We start from the raw sequence: 19605 nt of genomic DNA, 5'->3' as shown, positions 1-19605 counted from the left end.
AATAGCTGAGAAATTCAGATTTACATAAATAAATTACAAAATAATCATTTTAATCCAACACGGATATTAAGTAAGTGTATAATAATAAACATATAACGAATTTATTTGAAAAGAAGTATCTTATAATTTAACATAGGTATATTAAAATAGCAAATTATATTAATAGTTTATAGACTAGCTAAGGAACAGTAAAATAAAAATGCCACATAAATAATATAATCATTTACCAAATAATACAATTTTCAATTTAAAAATAAATATGGACTTTACAACAATTATAAAATTAATAATACTCTATTATATGTTTATATGTAATATATACATATATAAAAAACAAAAATAATTCGATGCACGTGTAATCATTTCGGCAGTAAATGTGTCAATAATATCTTTCTCGAAATTACGTACTTTGATACTTTTTATCTAATACACATTCGATACAAAATGTATTATCTACATCTCATTTTATGCTTAATAATAATTAATAAAATACTATTATAAATAAACTATAAATGTAATTATTACAGTGTAGATTGAAGATAACGGCAGTCAAAATGTCGATTATAACGGTTTATCATTAGGTGATATGATATCGGCTGCAAAAGTAGTGTTATGTGTATAATGACAAAAGACTAAATACAATAAATGGTTTTTGGACACCAACCAACGCTATGTTCACTCTCTTATATTGCCTATGGATAGTAAAATAAAACCTTAAAAATCACAAATCAAGATTTTTGTCCTAATACTTTGACAATAGAGAAAAGATGAAAAATAAAATACAAACAAGTAGCTAACATTTATTTAAGAACTAAAAAATGTGTTCAAAAAAACAAGCATGATACTGAATATATAATCATTATTTTTATTTTTACGATAAAACTATAAAAATATTTCGACCATTTTTGAACTATTTATAAGCATATGAAATTTTCAATATTTTTAGTTTTTTTTTATAAATGTTAATAAAAATTGTTAGCTTAATATAATTGTTTAAAAATTTAATTCAAAGCTCATTTTATGTTATTTAGTTTTCAATTAAACAATATCGAACATCTATCTTTACATAATTTTTTATAAATATTTAAATTTAAGACTTTGACAAAATTCATAAAAATTGAAAAAAATCAATAAATTAATTTTATAGTAAGAAATTCGTACATTTTTTATTATCCTGCTATATGAAAATTTAATAAAAGGTTCTTCATTAGTTTTCAACCTATTTATGAAAAAAAAAAAATAATAATTACTAAAAATCAAATCATTTTTTAAGTATTCAAGTTCAAATCATTACGAAAATCGATATTTACCCGTAAGATAATTATTTCTCTTTGAACTATTTTTTATTTTTGATAATATAGTGCATTTAAAAAAAATAATAGTAATAGATACTCAATATTTTTACCAAATTTTTATATTTTCATTTTCATTACACAACCTTCCACATTTTAAACTTATTTTTAATTATTTATAGGGATTATAAATTTTCAATTTTTAGTTACTTTATTAAAAAATGTCGATAAAAAATTATTCGCTGGATAAAAATACTTTAAAATTTAATAAAAGATCCTACAAACGTATTCTTATATCTAAATAAAAATTAATTATTTTAAATATATAGCCACACATTGTTTTATATGCTTTTAAATTTACAATTTTGATGAAATTCGTCAAAATTGACAAAAATTACTAACTATCTTGTAGTTAAAAATGTATAAAATCTTTTTTTCTAGTATCTTAGTTTTTAAAATCTAATACTGTGAATCTATTTTAAGGTTTTATAGTATTTACAGAAAAATTTTATTACATATTGAGTTATATAAATTAATATAGTATACATTTATATTATTATAATACTATAATAAATGCAATAATTTCGGAAAAATATATATTTACCTAATATTATAGTAGTACTATAATACTAAAAATAATATAAATTACTCTTATAACAATATCAAACAATATTATAATTTGGTAATATAAGCTGATAGATCATTCTGATTCTACTCAGAATCGTTTTTTATATACAATGATGTATGATTGAATAATTCAAATTTACGAGTAAGTTAAATTATTTAACTCACCTATAATAGTAATACCCAATCGACACCTAATGTACATGACAGCGGTACCCATTTAACTACTCTTTTATTATTTTAAAATTACAATAAAATACAATGAAGAATAATAATATTCTGAAAATAATAATTTATTAAATTATAAAAACTAATTAAAGATGGGTGATTTTTATCATATTTAAGTTTTAATAGAATATTTTATAAATTAAAAGTTTCTTAGCCTCAAATTATTAATTTCAGAGTAATAGGATAAAAATAAAATAAATCAAAAAATGCTTATTTCGACTTAATTATACATTTTTCAATACTTCTATTACATCTAAATGTTTTTAAATAATTATTATAATGTCTGTAAAATTAGTGATTTTTATTTTTATCAATCATATTTTTTTTTTTAAATTATCTTAATACTTTTATTTTAGTCAGTTATTTCACAATATTTATCAAAAAAAAAAAAATGTTACATATAACAGAAGAATATAATTATACAGTTAATTTTATATCATTTAGGGCTTCTATTCATTTTATTTGATCAAATAATGTATAGGAACTATTATTATTAAGTCGGTCAGGTAAATATGTCATTAATATTAATACACTAAAGCCGTACCTCATAATATAATTATCATACATTAACGGTTTAACTATATGTAATAAAAACAATTCATTAATGTTAAAAATTGATTTATAGTTTCGATTTGTTTATTAAGTGCATAATAATAAATATAAAGAATATAGTTGCCACAACTTGAATTGTGGAACCTTCAAGTTTCAAACAGTAAAGGAAATAGAATAAGTTTTCAACACAGTTGATCAAAAGTCTCTAAGTAAACATAAAAAAGTGTATACAAAATATTGTTATCATCAGTTATGTTAAAATTGTAATATACAGTCGACAGAGTATATTCTTAATGTTTTTATATTCAAGCAAAATTCAACATTCCACTGTAAAACGCAATAGATTGCACACAACGATGACATAAGGTTAGGCTATTTTACATTTACTCATGAATTACAACTTCATTATGATGCGTGTTTATTACAAATAATCGTCACTTTTAATTTGGTTTACCAACTCAATTTAACTTGAGACAGTATACGAGAATAGACATATTTTCCTCCCAACCCTCTTTTTCCGTTCTAACCCCTTATACTATCTGTATCTAATTATCATTCTGAATGCGTATATTTATATATATGGTAACGTTCCTTGTTGTCAGACCGTACAATGACAAACAAAAATAAATTGTCCTCAGAATACAAAAGTAAAAAAGTGATCAAAGAAAAAATTTAACGTTTAGGCGTATGAGTGTAAATACTGTAAATGTATATCAACATATTATTTTGTTCGAATTCATCGAATGTGCATAACTTAGAAGATAACGTGTTTTGTGAAGTTATTCAATACATATAATATGTATGACAACATCTTACAAATATTAGCATCATTATCAAACCTATATATTACTTAAAAAAAAAACTTACGATTTATTTTTATTTTGTTAAAACCTAAAATAATATATTAAAATATATTTTATTAATAAATATTGTATTTTTACAATATAACTATAAAATAAGTAAGTATACTATTCTAGTCTAGAAATTATAAAAATAAATTGATTTTATAACCCATTTATTCTATAATATTGTGTTTTTTGTATGTAAACATACAATATGAATAATTGATTATATGTTAATTATTCAATTATAAAAAGTATACTTTCTAACATTCTAACAGAATATATAATTTTGAGCAAATTAACTTCGACAACGTTTATAGTTATCAATATCGACCAAATCTTTGTAATATTTTTATTATTTTTAAAAGTTTTATGAATTATAAATAGATACCAAATGAGACAAAAAATGTATTTTTACTTCAAACCAAAATATGTCTATTAAGTATTTAAATTGTTTAAATCACAGATTTAAGTTTAATTAATTTAATACGATTTATAATTAAAAATAGAAATATTATACCTACGTTTATACTATTTCCTTAACCTTTTCTTTTGTTGAAACAATGAACCCAACGTCATAAGCATAATATTCGTTCAAACTACTTATTTTATCTGTAAAAAAACAACAGAAATTATTAGAATAATATTAATTTATTATACAATTATTAATTATAATACAGTGTACGTTTTTAATTCTATTATTCAATATACAAATGTATTTTAGTTAATTTATATTATATTATAATATAAATATAATATAATATAATATAATAATAATATATAATATATTTTTATTATATTATAATACCTTATAATATTCAAATTCATCTGTCTTTAATTAGCCGTTTATATTCTGTTACAATATATATATATATATAGATTTTTAATGCAAGTAAGTATAATTAGAAAACTAATATGTATTAAATTGTTCTAAATGTGTAAGATACTGTATTTTACTTTAGACTATATTGTTTTAACTTAAATATACAATAACTGTATTTTAATTTTAACGAAGTATAATCAAATGTGTGTTCTGTGAGTTGTGAAATAAATAAATAATAAATTACCTATATTGTAAATATTTTTTTTTTTAAATCACAAAGAAATGCAAAACATAAAATACACTGAATTTAAACTAGAGCAAAAACCGAATAAACATTTAATAATGAAGTAGAAATAATATTAACATATTTCATCCAAAATCTGACATTTTAATTATACATACTATTTCATAAATATCAAAATTTAAGACCTGTAAAGCTACTTCAAAATTTCAAAATAATATAATATTATAATATCAAATATTTGTAGAATTAAGTTAGTAGATATTTGTAATTTAACTAAATATTTAACATAAATAGACACACGATGTATTAGATATTATACAAACATGTAATACATAACATAATATATTGGTCACACTGGAGATTTTGAATTCATTTAATATAACCATGTTTCACATAGTTTGTATAGGTATTCACAAACTTTAAAATTCTAAAAGCGCCTTTGCTTGTTTCACAATATTACGAAAATTCCATAATAATCGTAATAATTCTCATATTTTTACCAACACTCTCCTTGAAAATCTATCTCAACAGCCTAAGCTTAAACGGCCCAGAGACCTTCGTAAAAAAATTCTTGCTTGATAAATAAATACATTTTTGAACAATTTTAAGTAGTATATAAGGACATTCTCTTTAATTATATTGTCATTGTATTTTTTTTTTTATATATTTTATTATACATATAGAATTAAATATAGTTTTAAATATTTAGTTTCTAAAACTAAAAATTAAATATTTTATCAATAAGATAAGTAAAGAAACTGAAAAATAATTAAATTTTACGAAACTTCATACCATTGAGTATACAGTTTTACTTTCTATAATTTTTTGGAAATTTTCCTATTAGTTAAAAATAAAAACTTTAACAGTTTAACTGATCAATGGACTATCATTAGATTATTAATGAAAAACGGTCTGTTATTTATACCTAAAATGTTTTCAATTTACACAAAGGCATACAAAAAATATACAGAACCATTAGAACGGTTATTGATTATGTTATTATACATAATAAACGTTATTTTAATAAAGCTAATTATTTCATATATTATATAAAATAATATTATTAAACAAATGTTGTTCTATGATTATTTAAAACATTTATACTTTTAAAATTAATAATTGTTTATTTTTTCTGTATAGTTTTATATTTTTTTTAAAACTTTGGCATATTTTATTATTTAGGAAATATTATTCATATATACAACAATAATTTTAATATTTAATTTTCAGTTTTTATTATTGTTATCTTCACACAATATTTGGCTATTATTAATTATTTTTTTCATTTGGCTTGGTTGTTATTGATGTACGTTAATATACCATGTATTTTATTTATTTAATAAACCTTACCAATATTAATGAAATAAATAACATTTTACCACAACTATTTTAATTACATTATAATTGAGGAAACACGAAAAACTTTTGAATTTTAAATAGAACAAAGAAGCCATTTTATGTAGGCATATTACAAAATTAATATGTTTTTTAAATTTCAAATTCTTTATTAATTAACGTGTTTTTGATTAACTATATTTCTATTCTCTGTGACATTTGGAAAATTTAATACAGTTAGTGATTTAAAATGGCTTTATTATCAAAAAAATTAAATTAATAAATTATTTATTTCTTTTGTGCATTTAAAGAAATTTATTACATTTTATTTAAATAAATGCAATTTCTATGCTAGGGTTATATTATTAGTACATATTTTTTATTCGTAATATACTTTAAATACTTATTAAAAGGAAATCTTCTATTTCTTTACTAATGTTTTGAATACTTATAATGTTAATGAATATAATAAATGCGAATAATTACAATGTAATTTAATGACTATATTAAAGTGTGCAAAAATATATACATAGAACGTATATATATATATCTAAGGAATTATATGATAAATAAATTTTTTGTATTTTAAAATAATCATAATATAATTAGTTTATATACCTATATATACATAATGATAATAATAAATAACACATTTGAACAATAAACGGATTAAACAAATAATTCATAGTTATGATATAACTATTCTTTTTTGTTTTTCATTTTATCGTCATTTTATTTGTTTGTATATTCTTATACCAGATAGTACAAATGCTCAATTTAATTATGAAAATAACATAATTTTAGTCTGTAGCTTAATAACATTGATAACAACAATTTATATGAAAAGTTCCATTATAATTATATATTCTTGAAACAAAATAAGAAATAAAATATAATTCTCTTACACTAATTCATAAGCTAGGTTTTATTTAATGGAACATTTTCCATTGCAACTGATATAAATGTTATAATATGTTTGTTTATGTATTTAATATATTCTTCTCTGATATACATTTTTTTTTTTTGGTAAAATATTAAGCATACGGTATTTAAATTAAATTAATCTTTTTAGTCTTGATAAAAATAGTTTACACTGAAACAATGATTTTTTTTTTCAATACCTATATTCAAAATACTATGGTAAAAACTTTCCATACTAAGCTTAAATTATTCTATGTTTAACTTAAATAAATAAAGAATAAATTCATATGTATGGTATGAAACTAAATCTAAAAACGGCATAATTATAATAGTAATGGTAAATGATTAGATACATTCATTGTTAATTATTATATTCGTTTTTCCGTACCTAGTTATATATTATATTACATAATATAATATACAATAGTAATTTTCCCATTTGAAAAAAAAAATAAAATATTGTAAATAGCAATAGAAAAACAAGTTATTTAAAAAAATTCATTATTTAATGAATTCAAATTTAAGAAAAAAATTATAAAATAATTATTTTTTTAGTAGATTTATTGATATATTTAAATAGTATTAAATTTGATTGAGAAATCAAAATAAATAAAGAATAAGTCACTTAATAAATAAAAATCAAACCTTAATAGGGATTTGTCAATTAATAGAAATACGATGTTTTTATAAGTAGACAAATAATATTGTAAAGAAATTCTAGTTTATTATTTTATATTTATTATATCTCAAAGGAATTGGCAATGTACATCGAATCTCTACACGGGTGCCATTAGTCTGCCTATACGGGACCCCGTCCAATTTTAGGCATGTAAAAAATATAGTGAATTCCTAACAAAGTTTTTAAGTTACGTATACACTAATACAATTTTATTATATAAATAACTATTGAATAATCATATAAAAAAAAGTAAAAATACGTGTAAGCCATTGAGAAAAAATGTCTTGCAAATAAAATAAAATATAAATTAATTTTATTGCATTGCCTGTAAAACATGCCACAGTGATAAAAAAATAAAAATTAATTAATTACGATGTCTATTCCAACAACAATTCTAGAATTTATAACACCTATAAATATATATATATATATTAATAATGGATTCGTATTGTCTTATATTTGTCATGTATGGAACATAGAACAACCTTTCATTAAAAGCAAGAGCAACTATAAAATTTTTCAATAAAATGTATACAGTTAAACAGTTTAACGACAAAATAAACATAATTTATGAAAACTTTAATCTTGAATATAATACAAAGGCTATATTATGTTATATTATGAACGCTAACAACGAATATTTTATAATAAATATTGTTAAAGTATAGAATATACAACGCAACGGCTGAAATAAATATGTTATAGGTAGATACATTTAATACACATCAAATTTACTTATAAATCAGAGTCCTCAATCTAGAATTCCACTTTTAAACTTTAGCATACCTACAAATATAAATGTTGACTTCCAATTATAGTCTATTTAATCATCGGTAATATAGTAATAAAATAACATTGATGATTGTATGTATTCTAGAAAAAGCAGATTTTTTTCCGATATTTCAGATTTGGTATATCTGCTAAAAGTAGTAAACAAATTGCCAAATAGTTATAACATTATAAATAATAATTTATTAAAATTAAATTTTACAAAACTATAATAATTTGTAGACTTTTACTGTGCTGTTTGTTTTTTTCCTCATTGACAGATAGGATTTATTTGACGACAATGCGCAGGCGAGGATGTGTTTTAACAATTTTAATTATTATATCATTATGCTCTGTGTTTCCCTTAAGATTAGTATGAAAATTTACGCAATTACTCAAGAGAATTAAAATATAGCATATTAACGTTTACGCCACCACATACATACATAATATATATTAAATGTATACATAACACCTTAAAACCTATTATCAAATATTAGGCCATAGCCTAAATGCTAATGTATCTACATAATATTATTTAGTGTTCATTGAACAAAAAAAAGAGTGTAAATGTACAAAGTATGCACTCAATTATGAAAACAAGTAATATTATTATTAAAGATAAAAAAATATTCATAAATCTACGATACGATTGCATGTATAAATTCCAATAATAATAATTATTATTATTTTTTACGTGTGCCGCATGTGAAAATTAAACAAACAAAACAAAAAATATTTCTTTGACTCTATGGGCTTACAATTACAAGTCCCTATATTGTATTTTTATTATTGTTATTATTAATATTAATAATATACATAGTTATATATTCATAACCTATTTGAAAATTTGTATATTAAAAAATGTTAATCCCATTATCGATGATATTTTTTTTCAAATAAACACATTGATGAAACGAATTGAAATACAACAATAAGCAAAAAAAAAACTATTAAAAAAAACAAAATACAATAGATTGAATTAAACGAGGTACATTTATTTTTACATGGCTGGTAATTTGTATAATATATTTCAATTAATTTTTAAGACCTTTTTTTATTATTATTATTATTATTGTTAACAGCATCGTCTTTATTTCTGTTGTAGATAAAATATTTATACATATATATTAAATTATATTATGTATTAATTTAGTTTCTTAGAATACACTGAGTAATACTTATTCAAATTACTATTTCTAATTGTAAATAAATTTACTATATTTTCAACTCATAATATTTTCTAAAAAAAAAGAAAAGAAAACATATACAATTTATACACTAATAAAAAGTAATACGTAATAACTTATGTATATATATATAATAATATAATAGTTTTTGAATAATATTTTATATAACTAGTAACTACACTATGTGCCATTTTGTTCGGAAGTGCATATTCTATCAATTTATATATATACATAAATTGTGTAAATTAATTTATATTATGTTTATTTCCCTAACAGAGGCCAGTTTACCATCATTTTTAATATTTAAAATTACTACACGGTACCAAACAGATTTTAGTAAAATAAAAGTTATCACAGTTAGCACCTCAAAGGTGAAGTAAAAAAATATGTTTATAATATGTGTTATTTTGTATAATTAGCACCATGCATTGGCAGATATATTATGTGTGATGTGATTTAAACATATATTTTTTCCGATATAAGTGTTAATTTATAACACAAATTTAAATTTCAGAATACCAGAACCTGAAGTAACGTAATTGATTTTTGTGTAGCTAAGAGTAATGTGTGAGTTTATACAAAGTAAATGTGTTTAGCAATAATATTATTAATTTGAATGAAATTTCCAATATAAAAAAGTCCTATAATTTAATATTTCTTTTTTTTTTTTTAAATATTATCATATGTTATTCCATAATTTATTTGTATTATTACTTTAATGTCAAAAGTTAATTACTAAAAAAAATTAAAACAATTAGGTACTAGTCATTATAAACAGCTTTGATAAGTTATTATTTATTCATACATTAAGTAAATTTATACTCCATGAACAATTTGAAATAAAATAAAGTAAATTATTTAAGATTCTTAACTACACGTTATATTTATTTGAAAAAATGTAAAATTTAAAACCAATAAATACATGTTTTATGTAACCCTCTTGTCATATATAAAATTTAATGACTAATTAATATGATTTCTAAGTGCCACATGTAAATTTAAAAGTCATATAACTTATTTTATAATTGAATAGAGTATGGTGTTTGCATTTTTGTTCATATGAAAAAAAAATATAACTTATTCTTAAAGGTACTAGGGACTATTAATATTTTCCATTAAACTAATAGCATTTACATTTTATTTTTACTAGGTAAAAGGATAATATTATATTATACAATCCTAGGATTAGTATAGCTTCTGTATCAGTCCAGAAAGATTAAAATGAACCATGAACAGAAAACAAAAGAAATAACTCTAAAGGGTTGAAACGACCCAGTTCTTTATAATATATAAACATAATGTGTGTATACATATAAATACGTTTTTTTTTTATAAAAGCAAAAGAAAAGAAAAATATCTCAAGAAAAATAGTAGTATTGTGATATTTTACTTTATTTTCATTAAAACATTGTACAAACAATATGGTTTAAACTTTAATGTGTACATGTGTCTATTATATTTAACAATCAAAATGTAATATTATATAAATCTTAATACCATATATTATATATTATATGGGTTAGTATAGATGTATTACGAGCATGCCTTGTATTGAATAAGGTATTTTATAATAGTAATTTTCGTACCGAGTATGACATAAGGTTAAGTTGACTAGTTACTAGTTATTATACAAACTAAAGATTACAATTTATTTTTTCAATCTAGATAACTAAATGTGTTAACTGTTAACATAGGTATTGAATATTTTTATGTTATAAATATTTATTTAATCTAACTTCAATAAATCAGCAGCAGTGCTATTATAACATATTATCTATTTAATTACAATTATATAATCATAATATATATTTCGTTTATTACTTAAAGTATTTGTTTTACACCTTATCTGCACACAGACATTATAATACATTATATTATGACTTTCTGCGATGCATTGAAAAACTATCTTAACAATAATTACGAATTGGCTCCATTTTAGATACTTTGCCTGAAAAAATCTTTATTTAATGAACACTAGTCCTTCTGTTACACCATTAAAACATCATTTTCATCAAACTTTTCATAAAATAAATTCAATTTATATTATTTGTAGGAAAGGTTCAATACGTCATTATGATTTGTAACAATGCGCAAATTAATTTTTATTAATAATTCCAAATAATTCAATCATAATGATTCGTAATCAACTTTAAAAAAATATATATTTTATATAATTAAATTAAATTATACAATATATTGTAAAAATTATCATCGTTATAAAAATTATACAAGTCATATTAAATTTATTGTTTGCATATATAACTTATTATATTAAAATGTATAATCTAAGAAGTTACAAAATATTCATTGAGTTTACTAAGAAGTAGGATCTCATTAACTCAAAGGTTAGATTACTGTTTAAGTAATTCAATTTTTATCTTTCCTTTTGATATAATTTGAAATAAATCTAAATTAGTAATTTCATGCAATGAGCAAGTAAGTTAATAAATAACAAGTTATCTAATTCTTTATGTCTTTACTAAACAATTGGATTTATATTGTTAACTTGCAGTTTAATTTAAATTTGAATTTAAAGTTAATTCAACATTATGAAATTCGATTAGTACTCTTCAACCTAAAAAAAATATAGAATCTATTGTATTTTATGTAATTCAGAATGTTTTTAGTGGACTACTACTTGATTTGTACATATGGGCTCAGGTATTTGCTCCAGAAACGCATTCTTCAACAGTAGGAAAATCCAGTCTTGGTTGACAAATATAAATAAATTAAATATCCAATATTCAAGTCTTTAATACTACCAAAAATAGAGAGACACAAACGTTCAATTTGGTTTAACTATCGCCGTTGATTACACCAAACTCTACCAACAAGTTCAAAAAACCATTTAGTTTACTAGGAAATGGATAAATATCAAAAATATAAATATAATAAGTAATTACAATAAACATTTAATGTGAATAATGAAAATCGTATGGAATTAGTATGAAATGCATTTGAGTATAAAACGGTAAAAATGGATGAAAATTATTTGACCAAAGATAAGTACTTGCGTTATTTAAAAAATAATTTAAGTAATTTACAGTATATATATATACTATATATACGTCAGAAAAAAATGTTTAAAAAAAGTAGTGATGATAATACTTACCAATCAAAATACAAAAAACGCACAGGATCCCGACATTATTTAATCCAATAATAACTTTTGAATGAATTTCATTTTTTTTAGCCGAATTACAGTTATTGAAATTCCATTATAATATTTAAATGGGTAAATATAAACATCTATACTTATATTACTATAATATTATAATGTTGTTTAATGCCGCTATAACAACCTAGCATTCTAACACCCCGTCAAAAGTCAAATATTTATCATACAAAACAATTTTACCATATATACTGACACGGATTGTCTGCCTGTCACAGATAACCTTTTATGATTTTTGATTTTCAAGTTATAATAAAATTCAACACTGTCTACATTGTTCGTGCAATTGAGTTATTGCGGTAATAACATGTGTAAATCAAAAATGCCTAATGGTTTATTTCTATTATTTCTTTATTTATTTATTTATTATTATTATTTTTACATTGTCGGATAAGTGACTTTTTGAGTTCAACCGTAATTGCTGGTATTTTGAATTTACACGTTTGAAATGTTTAGAGCATACCACGAATATACAATGTACATACAGCCAAGAGTTTCTCGGGCCAGGACGTCTCAACATTGCAACCGTTCGATATATATTGTATTGTGCACCCCCGACCATTTTCGAGAGACTGTTCGACAAAAATCCATTAGACTGGGCGTGTTTGGAATACGTTTTATTGGCGTTGAAATCTATCGCCAGCAAGTGTTGATTTGATGCCAAAATGTGGTTCTAAATTTACCGTTCAGGCTGTACGGCTCTAAAAAGTAAATCAAGTATATTTACCAAAAAATTTACGAATATGATAATAAAATCATATTTCTTTTCAATTTAATCACAATAAATATTTATCCTATATTTAAGTAGAACATTTATTTTTTTAAATTAAATTAAAAAATAATAAAAACTTATCGAAATGATAATGAATTATATAATACATTATTAAAATGTTCAGTAATAAGTTTTTATACATACATGGTTTATTTTAAATATATGTTGACTCTTTTTAAACTATTTATAGAAATCGGAAATTGGAAAATGATAAATAGTTATAGCTATTTTTATCAAATGGTAATGAAAATATTTATGATCAATCAAAAAAGCTTAAAAATGTAAAACAAGGTTTCTCAAAAGTTGTTCATATTACATTAATCAAAAAATATTAAAGATACAAATGCATAATTTTTTTTCACGAGCACTTGAATTTAAAGTAACATAATAACTAACGTTTACAAACGAAAAGTATTTTTTATTAAAAAAATTATAAAATGTTGAATTTGTTTAACTAAAACTAATTGAATACAAATCATAATGAATTCAAACTAGGACTAAAAAATCTAATTAATATACGATTAAAATTATTTTTTTTATAGATATTTGAAGTAAAGTTTAAATTTTACAAAATTACACAATTATACATATTATTAATGATGAATAATGATGTTAAATTTTTTGTAATAATTCAAAAACATTATTTGTGGTGATTCTTATAACTAATACGTATATTATGAAATTTTCTATTTGCAATCACATTTTCAAAATGTGTACATGACTTTTAAGATATTATTTATTAATACATTGAATATTTTCACATTTTTTTTACAATATTAACAGTATAAAAGTAAAAGTTAATAAACATAATATTACAATAAAATTACTTTAAATACTACACATATATTGAAAGTTACGGTTGTTTTTAATAATGTAGTAGTTAACGAGAAACTAGTTTTATTCGTGTTAAGTACAGTAGATAATTTAATATAGTCCTATGAAAATTAGGAATAGGAGATTTTATTTTGAAAGCCCACCGCTAATAAAATAGAAACCAAAATTTTATATAATAGAAACCCTTCGAGGCACTCGTTTGAGATAGGATAGGACCCTCTCATTAGTACTATTTTCTGTTGCTTCCTAAAAGTGCCTATGGGTCACATTGTTTTAAATTGATATAAGCCGACTCTAGACAACTTTTATTAGTATATATTTATATATGAACGTAAACGTGACTTCTGTGTCCTAAAGAGCTCTACTTGTGTAGTCACATACAAGAAAGAGCTATGATAGTGATTAAAAAAAAAAAAAAATGATGGAAGCTACTAATAAACACGCAGAGTTCGTTAGAGTAGTTTACGAGGGTTTCGTGTATGCAATTATAGTCAACATAGTCAGACGTGCTATTTGTCATGTGCGTCAATGATTTTAACTTTTGAGAGGAAACTAAAATTGTTCTGCGTCACTTAATGGACCAAATCTTATATTTAACCAATACCATGAAATTTCTCTGTTACTCATATTTTTATGATTTTTTTCTACTAATCGTTATGAACACATATGTAATATAGTATTGAGTATAAAAAAAAATATGCCTATTTTAATACCTAATTATATCTGGTGTCAACTACAAGTCAAGAACATCTTAATAATTATATGCAACTCTATTTAAAAAGCAATGAAGTATACAAAAGTCTTAAACACTAGTTGCATCAATATGATATACATTTTTAATTAGATAAATAAATATATTAATAGTTTAATATATTAAATAAAAATGTTATTCGTTTTAATAATGAGGCTAATAAGTTATATACTTTATTACAACTGGAATAATATTATACTAAAGCATATATTTTGTGTTTTGTATGAAAGTTACAATATAATATAGTAACTCGCTACTATGATAAGCAAAAAACAACCAAAATACTGGAACATTAAGTTTTAACGAGAATAAAAATAATTAGTTCTCTCATGAGGTACAGTAATTAATGCAATATGCAGACGACAAAAGTTTTCCAAGTGTCTGGATGAAAAATAGTCAAAACAAAAACATTGGTATGAAAAAAATTAAATAAAACCCCAGCATAATATTTACGAACGGCTTTAGTTAATTATAAAACAAAATATTAAATAGAAATATATTTCATAGTAAATACAATAAATATACATTATAATACATTTTATTTTTTTAATTTGGTGGAGACTGCTTACATATGTAAAAGATGCATACGCACAGTACAATAATTCCTATAATAATCATAAAAATATCAAAAAATATTTGAAAGTAAGTTCTTTAATTTAATTTACATCTAGAAGTAAGAAGTAAAAAATGGTACAGGATTTAAATTTAACAAAAAGGTGGACCAAGGATACACAGAATTACCATAAATATGAAATACCGATGCACAGAAATGTATACATTTATTATTTATATATATATATATATATATATATATATATGCGTATATATAACAAATGTGAGTTTCCTATTTGAGTTTATTTTAGCAATGATTTAAAGCCCATCCTTAATTTAGTTATTTTTGCAATCCATATGCAATACAATTTTACGATACGTTTTGTAAGTGATCTTTAAAAAAATTGTAAACAATAATATTATATTTAAAACTAAATAAATAAAATTGATAATGACTTTTTTTTAAATAAAATACAATTTTTGAATTTTATGTTTGGACATTTATGTTAAAATCAATTTATTATAATTTGTATGATATGTTTAGTTATTTATATAATTACCTATATATAATATTATCATACATATGCTTCAGCATTATTCGTTCAAAAATAATAATTACAATATAAACTTAATAAATAGAAATAGAAATTCTTAAAGCATACAGTTATTGGAATATTCTAGAACATAAAATACGAACTAAATAAGAAATAAAAATGAATCTGCTCACTTACATAAATTTTCTATTTTTAAAAGTTACGATAAATTTATAATTTATCATTATTATTAATTAATTGTTAAAATTAAAACTAATTTTTCAATAATACTTTGAATAAAAGGATTTATTTTGACAAAGGTATTTGTATATTATTATGACTATAAAATATACTAAGTAAATAGCACACTTCGATATACTTTATAGCTCTATATGTTTGATATTATATTAGTACACATCAACGGTTTTATAAAATATCAGATTATAAATTTATAATTTAAAATATTTACATTTAAAAATAAAAGGCTACTTTAATTTAAATATAATATCTATACATAAATAAGGTTAAAAGCTTAAAAATTAAAATTAATTGGGTATTTGTATAAAGCACCAGAACATAAATTGAAAAATTACATTTTTAACATAACTTAACCTGCAGTGTCCCAAGTTTTATTTTATTTTTTTTCATTTGGATGTCAGTGTATTTTAGAACATACATAAGTATAGCATTCCTTTACTTAATTTTGAAATCTCAAAATTAAATGATTTATAACAACATTTTCTTTAGGATTAAAGTATATACGTTTTATAAAATATGTACCTAAATATAATTTGCATAATTCTGTCGTTTATGAATGCATATATATTTTTCTTTCTATGTGTTAACAATTTTATTTATTTCGAATTCATTTCTAACCAAAAAATACCCTAAACACATTGTATAAATGAAAGGAAAACAGTGAGTGTATATGTGGACATTTGGGAAAAACCGTATGTTTTTTGGTGCTTTTGTTGGCGTACATTGTGTCAGAATAATGAATGTAGTTTGGGACAAACGGGCTGAGGGATTAGAAACTCGCGGTGGAGCTGTAAAAATATACCCTCTCGTGTTGTTTTTCTACTGTGCAGAGATAAATATGTGTTTTTTTCGGGGGTCAAATAATAAAGCGACTGTAATATTTCGAAATATTTTTATGGCTACGGCAGATGCATCACTCTGGGATAAATTGAAATAACAAAAATGTTTTGAAAACTGTTGGTTATAACCGAACTAATATTTAGCGAGAAAATTATAAAGGTAATCGCATTTATTTTCTTAGTTTCTTACAGTAGTAATGAGTTTATATTCGTGTATAAAAAGTATGGTTTATGATTTAAATGAAAAAAAATAATACAAGTATTATTATAATTTGTTTATTGTATTTTAAATATGTTTTATTTCAAATATAGGCATTAGAAGTTAAACATTTTAAGTTTAAATATTATAAGCATACAAATTGCATAGAAAAATTGATATACATTTGATTACTAAATGAATACATTAAACATAATGTAGTATGTAAGTTATAATAATATTATCTAATAATTATTTTTGATTGTTTTTTTCTGGATATACATACTTTATGTCTTAATACAATATTTTAGTTATATATTACTCAGGACGAATAGCTTTACTGTTTATTCTTAATGTTATTGGAATATCGATTGAAATTTAAGGCCGGTATTCGTATTACTGATTATCTGATTCTTGATGTTATTCACAGAAAGCCTTTTGGTTTTGAACTTTATCGCATATCAACATATGAAGACCCTTTAAAAATTATGTCTACTTTCGTATCGGCAAGACTAATTTAATGTTATTAAGATCAAAAGCCAACTGTCACTCTTTAATACACCCATACCCATTATACCCATTATACTGACTCAGATCGTACACGATACCTTAGGGGTTCCATGAAAAAGCTTTTGGAATAAAAGACCTTCGTTAATGTAATGAATAAAATGGCTTGATCATATTAATATAGACTGTGATATCGTTACTTTAAGTTAGAACATTTTTTCGTATCTTCGTTATTTATTAGTTATGTTTACATTTATTCTCCATAATTTGGTTTAAATTTTAAATTTTATTTATTTTTATGTATTTGTATTTTTTGTTTTTTACCAGTGATTTATTTTCAATACAACATAGCAATATTATAGATTTTAAAATTTATGTTTTCTCATTTGAAAATTCATCTGGAATAAAATATAATAATAAATGATTTTAAAAGTTAAAATGTATATATATATATACATGTGTGTGTGTGTGTGTTTTATAATTTATAAAAATAATCGGCCAAAATACCGACATTTCCAAGAACGATTACATTCTTTCATTAACTACTTTTAATATCGTAATAATACCAGTATTATCGATATCGAATATATCCATTTTATTATCGACGTAATTTCTAACAAAAAATTTTGATTTTTTTAAACCTTCTCTATTACGAAAACTCTTTATAACGAATCTAAAAGGACCAAGAGATTTTTTTCGTTAAAGAGAGTTTTCGTAATAGAGAAGGTTTAAAAAAAATCAAAATTTTTGTTAGAAATTACGTCGATAATAAAATGAATATATTCGATATCGATAATAATGGTATTATTACGATATTAAAAGTAGTTAATGAAAGAATGTAATCGTTCTTGGAAATTTCGGTATTTTGGCCGATTATTTTTATAAATTATAATACTTAACAGGCAAATTATGTTATGAAACATAAATTATTGATTTGTTATTGAGAGTGACTATATGTTATAGAGAATAAATTGACTAATGGGTTATAAAGCAAACCAACCATTATTTTGTAATGTTTACGTTATATAGAGTTTATCGTTGTAGTTTCGTTATAAAGAGTTTTCACTGTACTTTTATATTTTCCATTATAACTTTCAAATGTGTTTGAATTAATTTACTGTGATGGATCATAAAATATTAAAAAAAAATCAAAATAGCTAAATGCAGTACTAAAACTAAATGTAGGTATATGATTTCTAAAATGTAAGATGTTGTACTCGTATTATTATATTCGTTTTATTCTTGTTTTATTATTCGTTCAGATATTCTGTATTCTATCTTATTTATTTAGAAAGATTTGTCTTCCTAGTATGTTATACCGCAATACAGATATATGACATTGGTATATATTTTCTTAGAGTAGTATTAACCATAAGCTAACAAAGTCATCCAGACATTTAACATATATTATTAAATATAATATATAGCTACATTAGAGTAAAAGACGATTGTATATCATACCAATTATGTATTTATTCTTATGATATAGATTATAGATTATCTGTTTATAATTTAACTATATTTTATTATACATAACTTATGTATTTATAATTATCAGATGAGTCTAAAAACAATGTCATAAATATAATATTACAGACTGATATTTACTGTATAGTACAGAATAACAGATTTTTTTGGATATAGAAATAAGTTTTTTTAATACAATATTTTTTTATTAATTAATTCAGTA

At 21.8% G+C, this 19605-nt stretch overlaps 1 protein-coding gene across 3 annotated transcripts in view; it reads right to left on the bottom strand.

Annotated features, from left to right (window-relative positions):
• LOC113554176 overlaps positions 1 to 19605 on the bottom strand; it is a 98604-nt gene that overhangs the window by 50938 nt on the left and 28061 nt on the right. For 2 of the 3 annotated variants that reach the window (XR_003405237.1, XR_003405238.1), the window contains exon 2: positions 4063 to 4150. The exons of the other annotated variant lie outside the window; for it this stretch is intronic. The gene's annotated coding sequence lies outside the window, so the exon portion shown is untranslated. The remainder of the gene's footprint in view (positions 1 to 4062; positions 4151 to 19605) is intronic. 3 annotated transcript variants of the gene reach the window in all.

This window comes from Rhopalosiphum maidis, chromosome 1 (genome assembly GCF_003676215.2).
Source record: "Rhopalosiphum maidis isolate BTI-1 chromosome 1, ASM367621v3, whole genome shotgun sequence".
Classification (NCBI taxonomy): Eukaryota; Metazoa; Arthropoda; class Insecta; order Hemiptera; family Aphididae; genus Rhopalosiphum; species Rhopalosiphum maidis.
The sequence above is the reverse complement of the archived record's forward strand: the minus strand, read 5'-3'. Positions and strand labels throughout refer to the sequence as shown.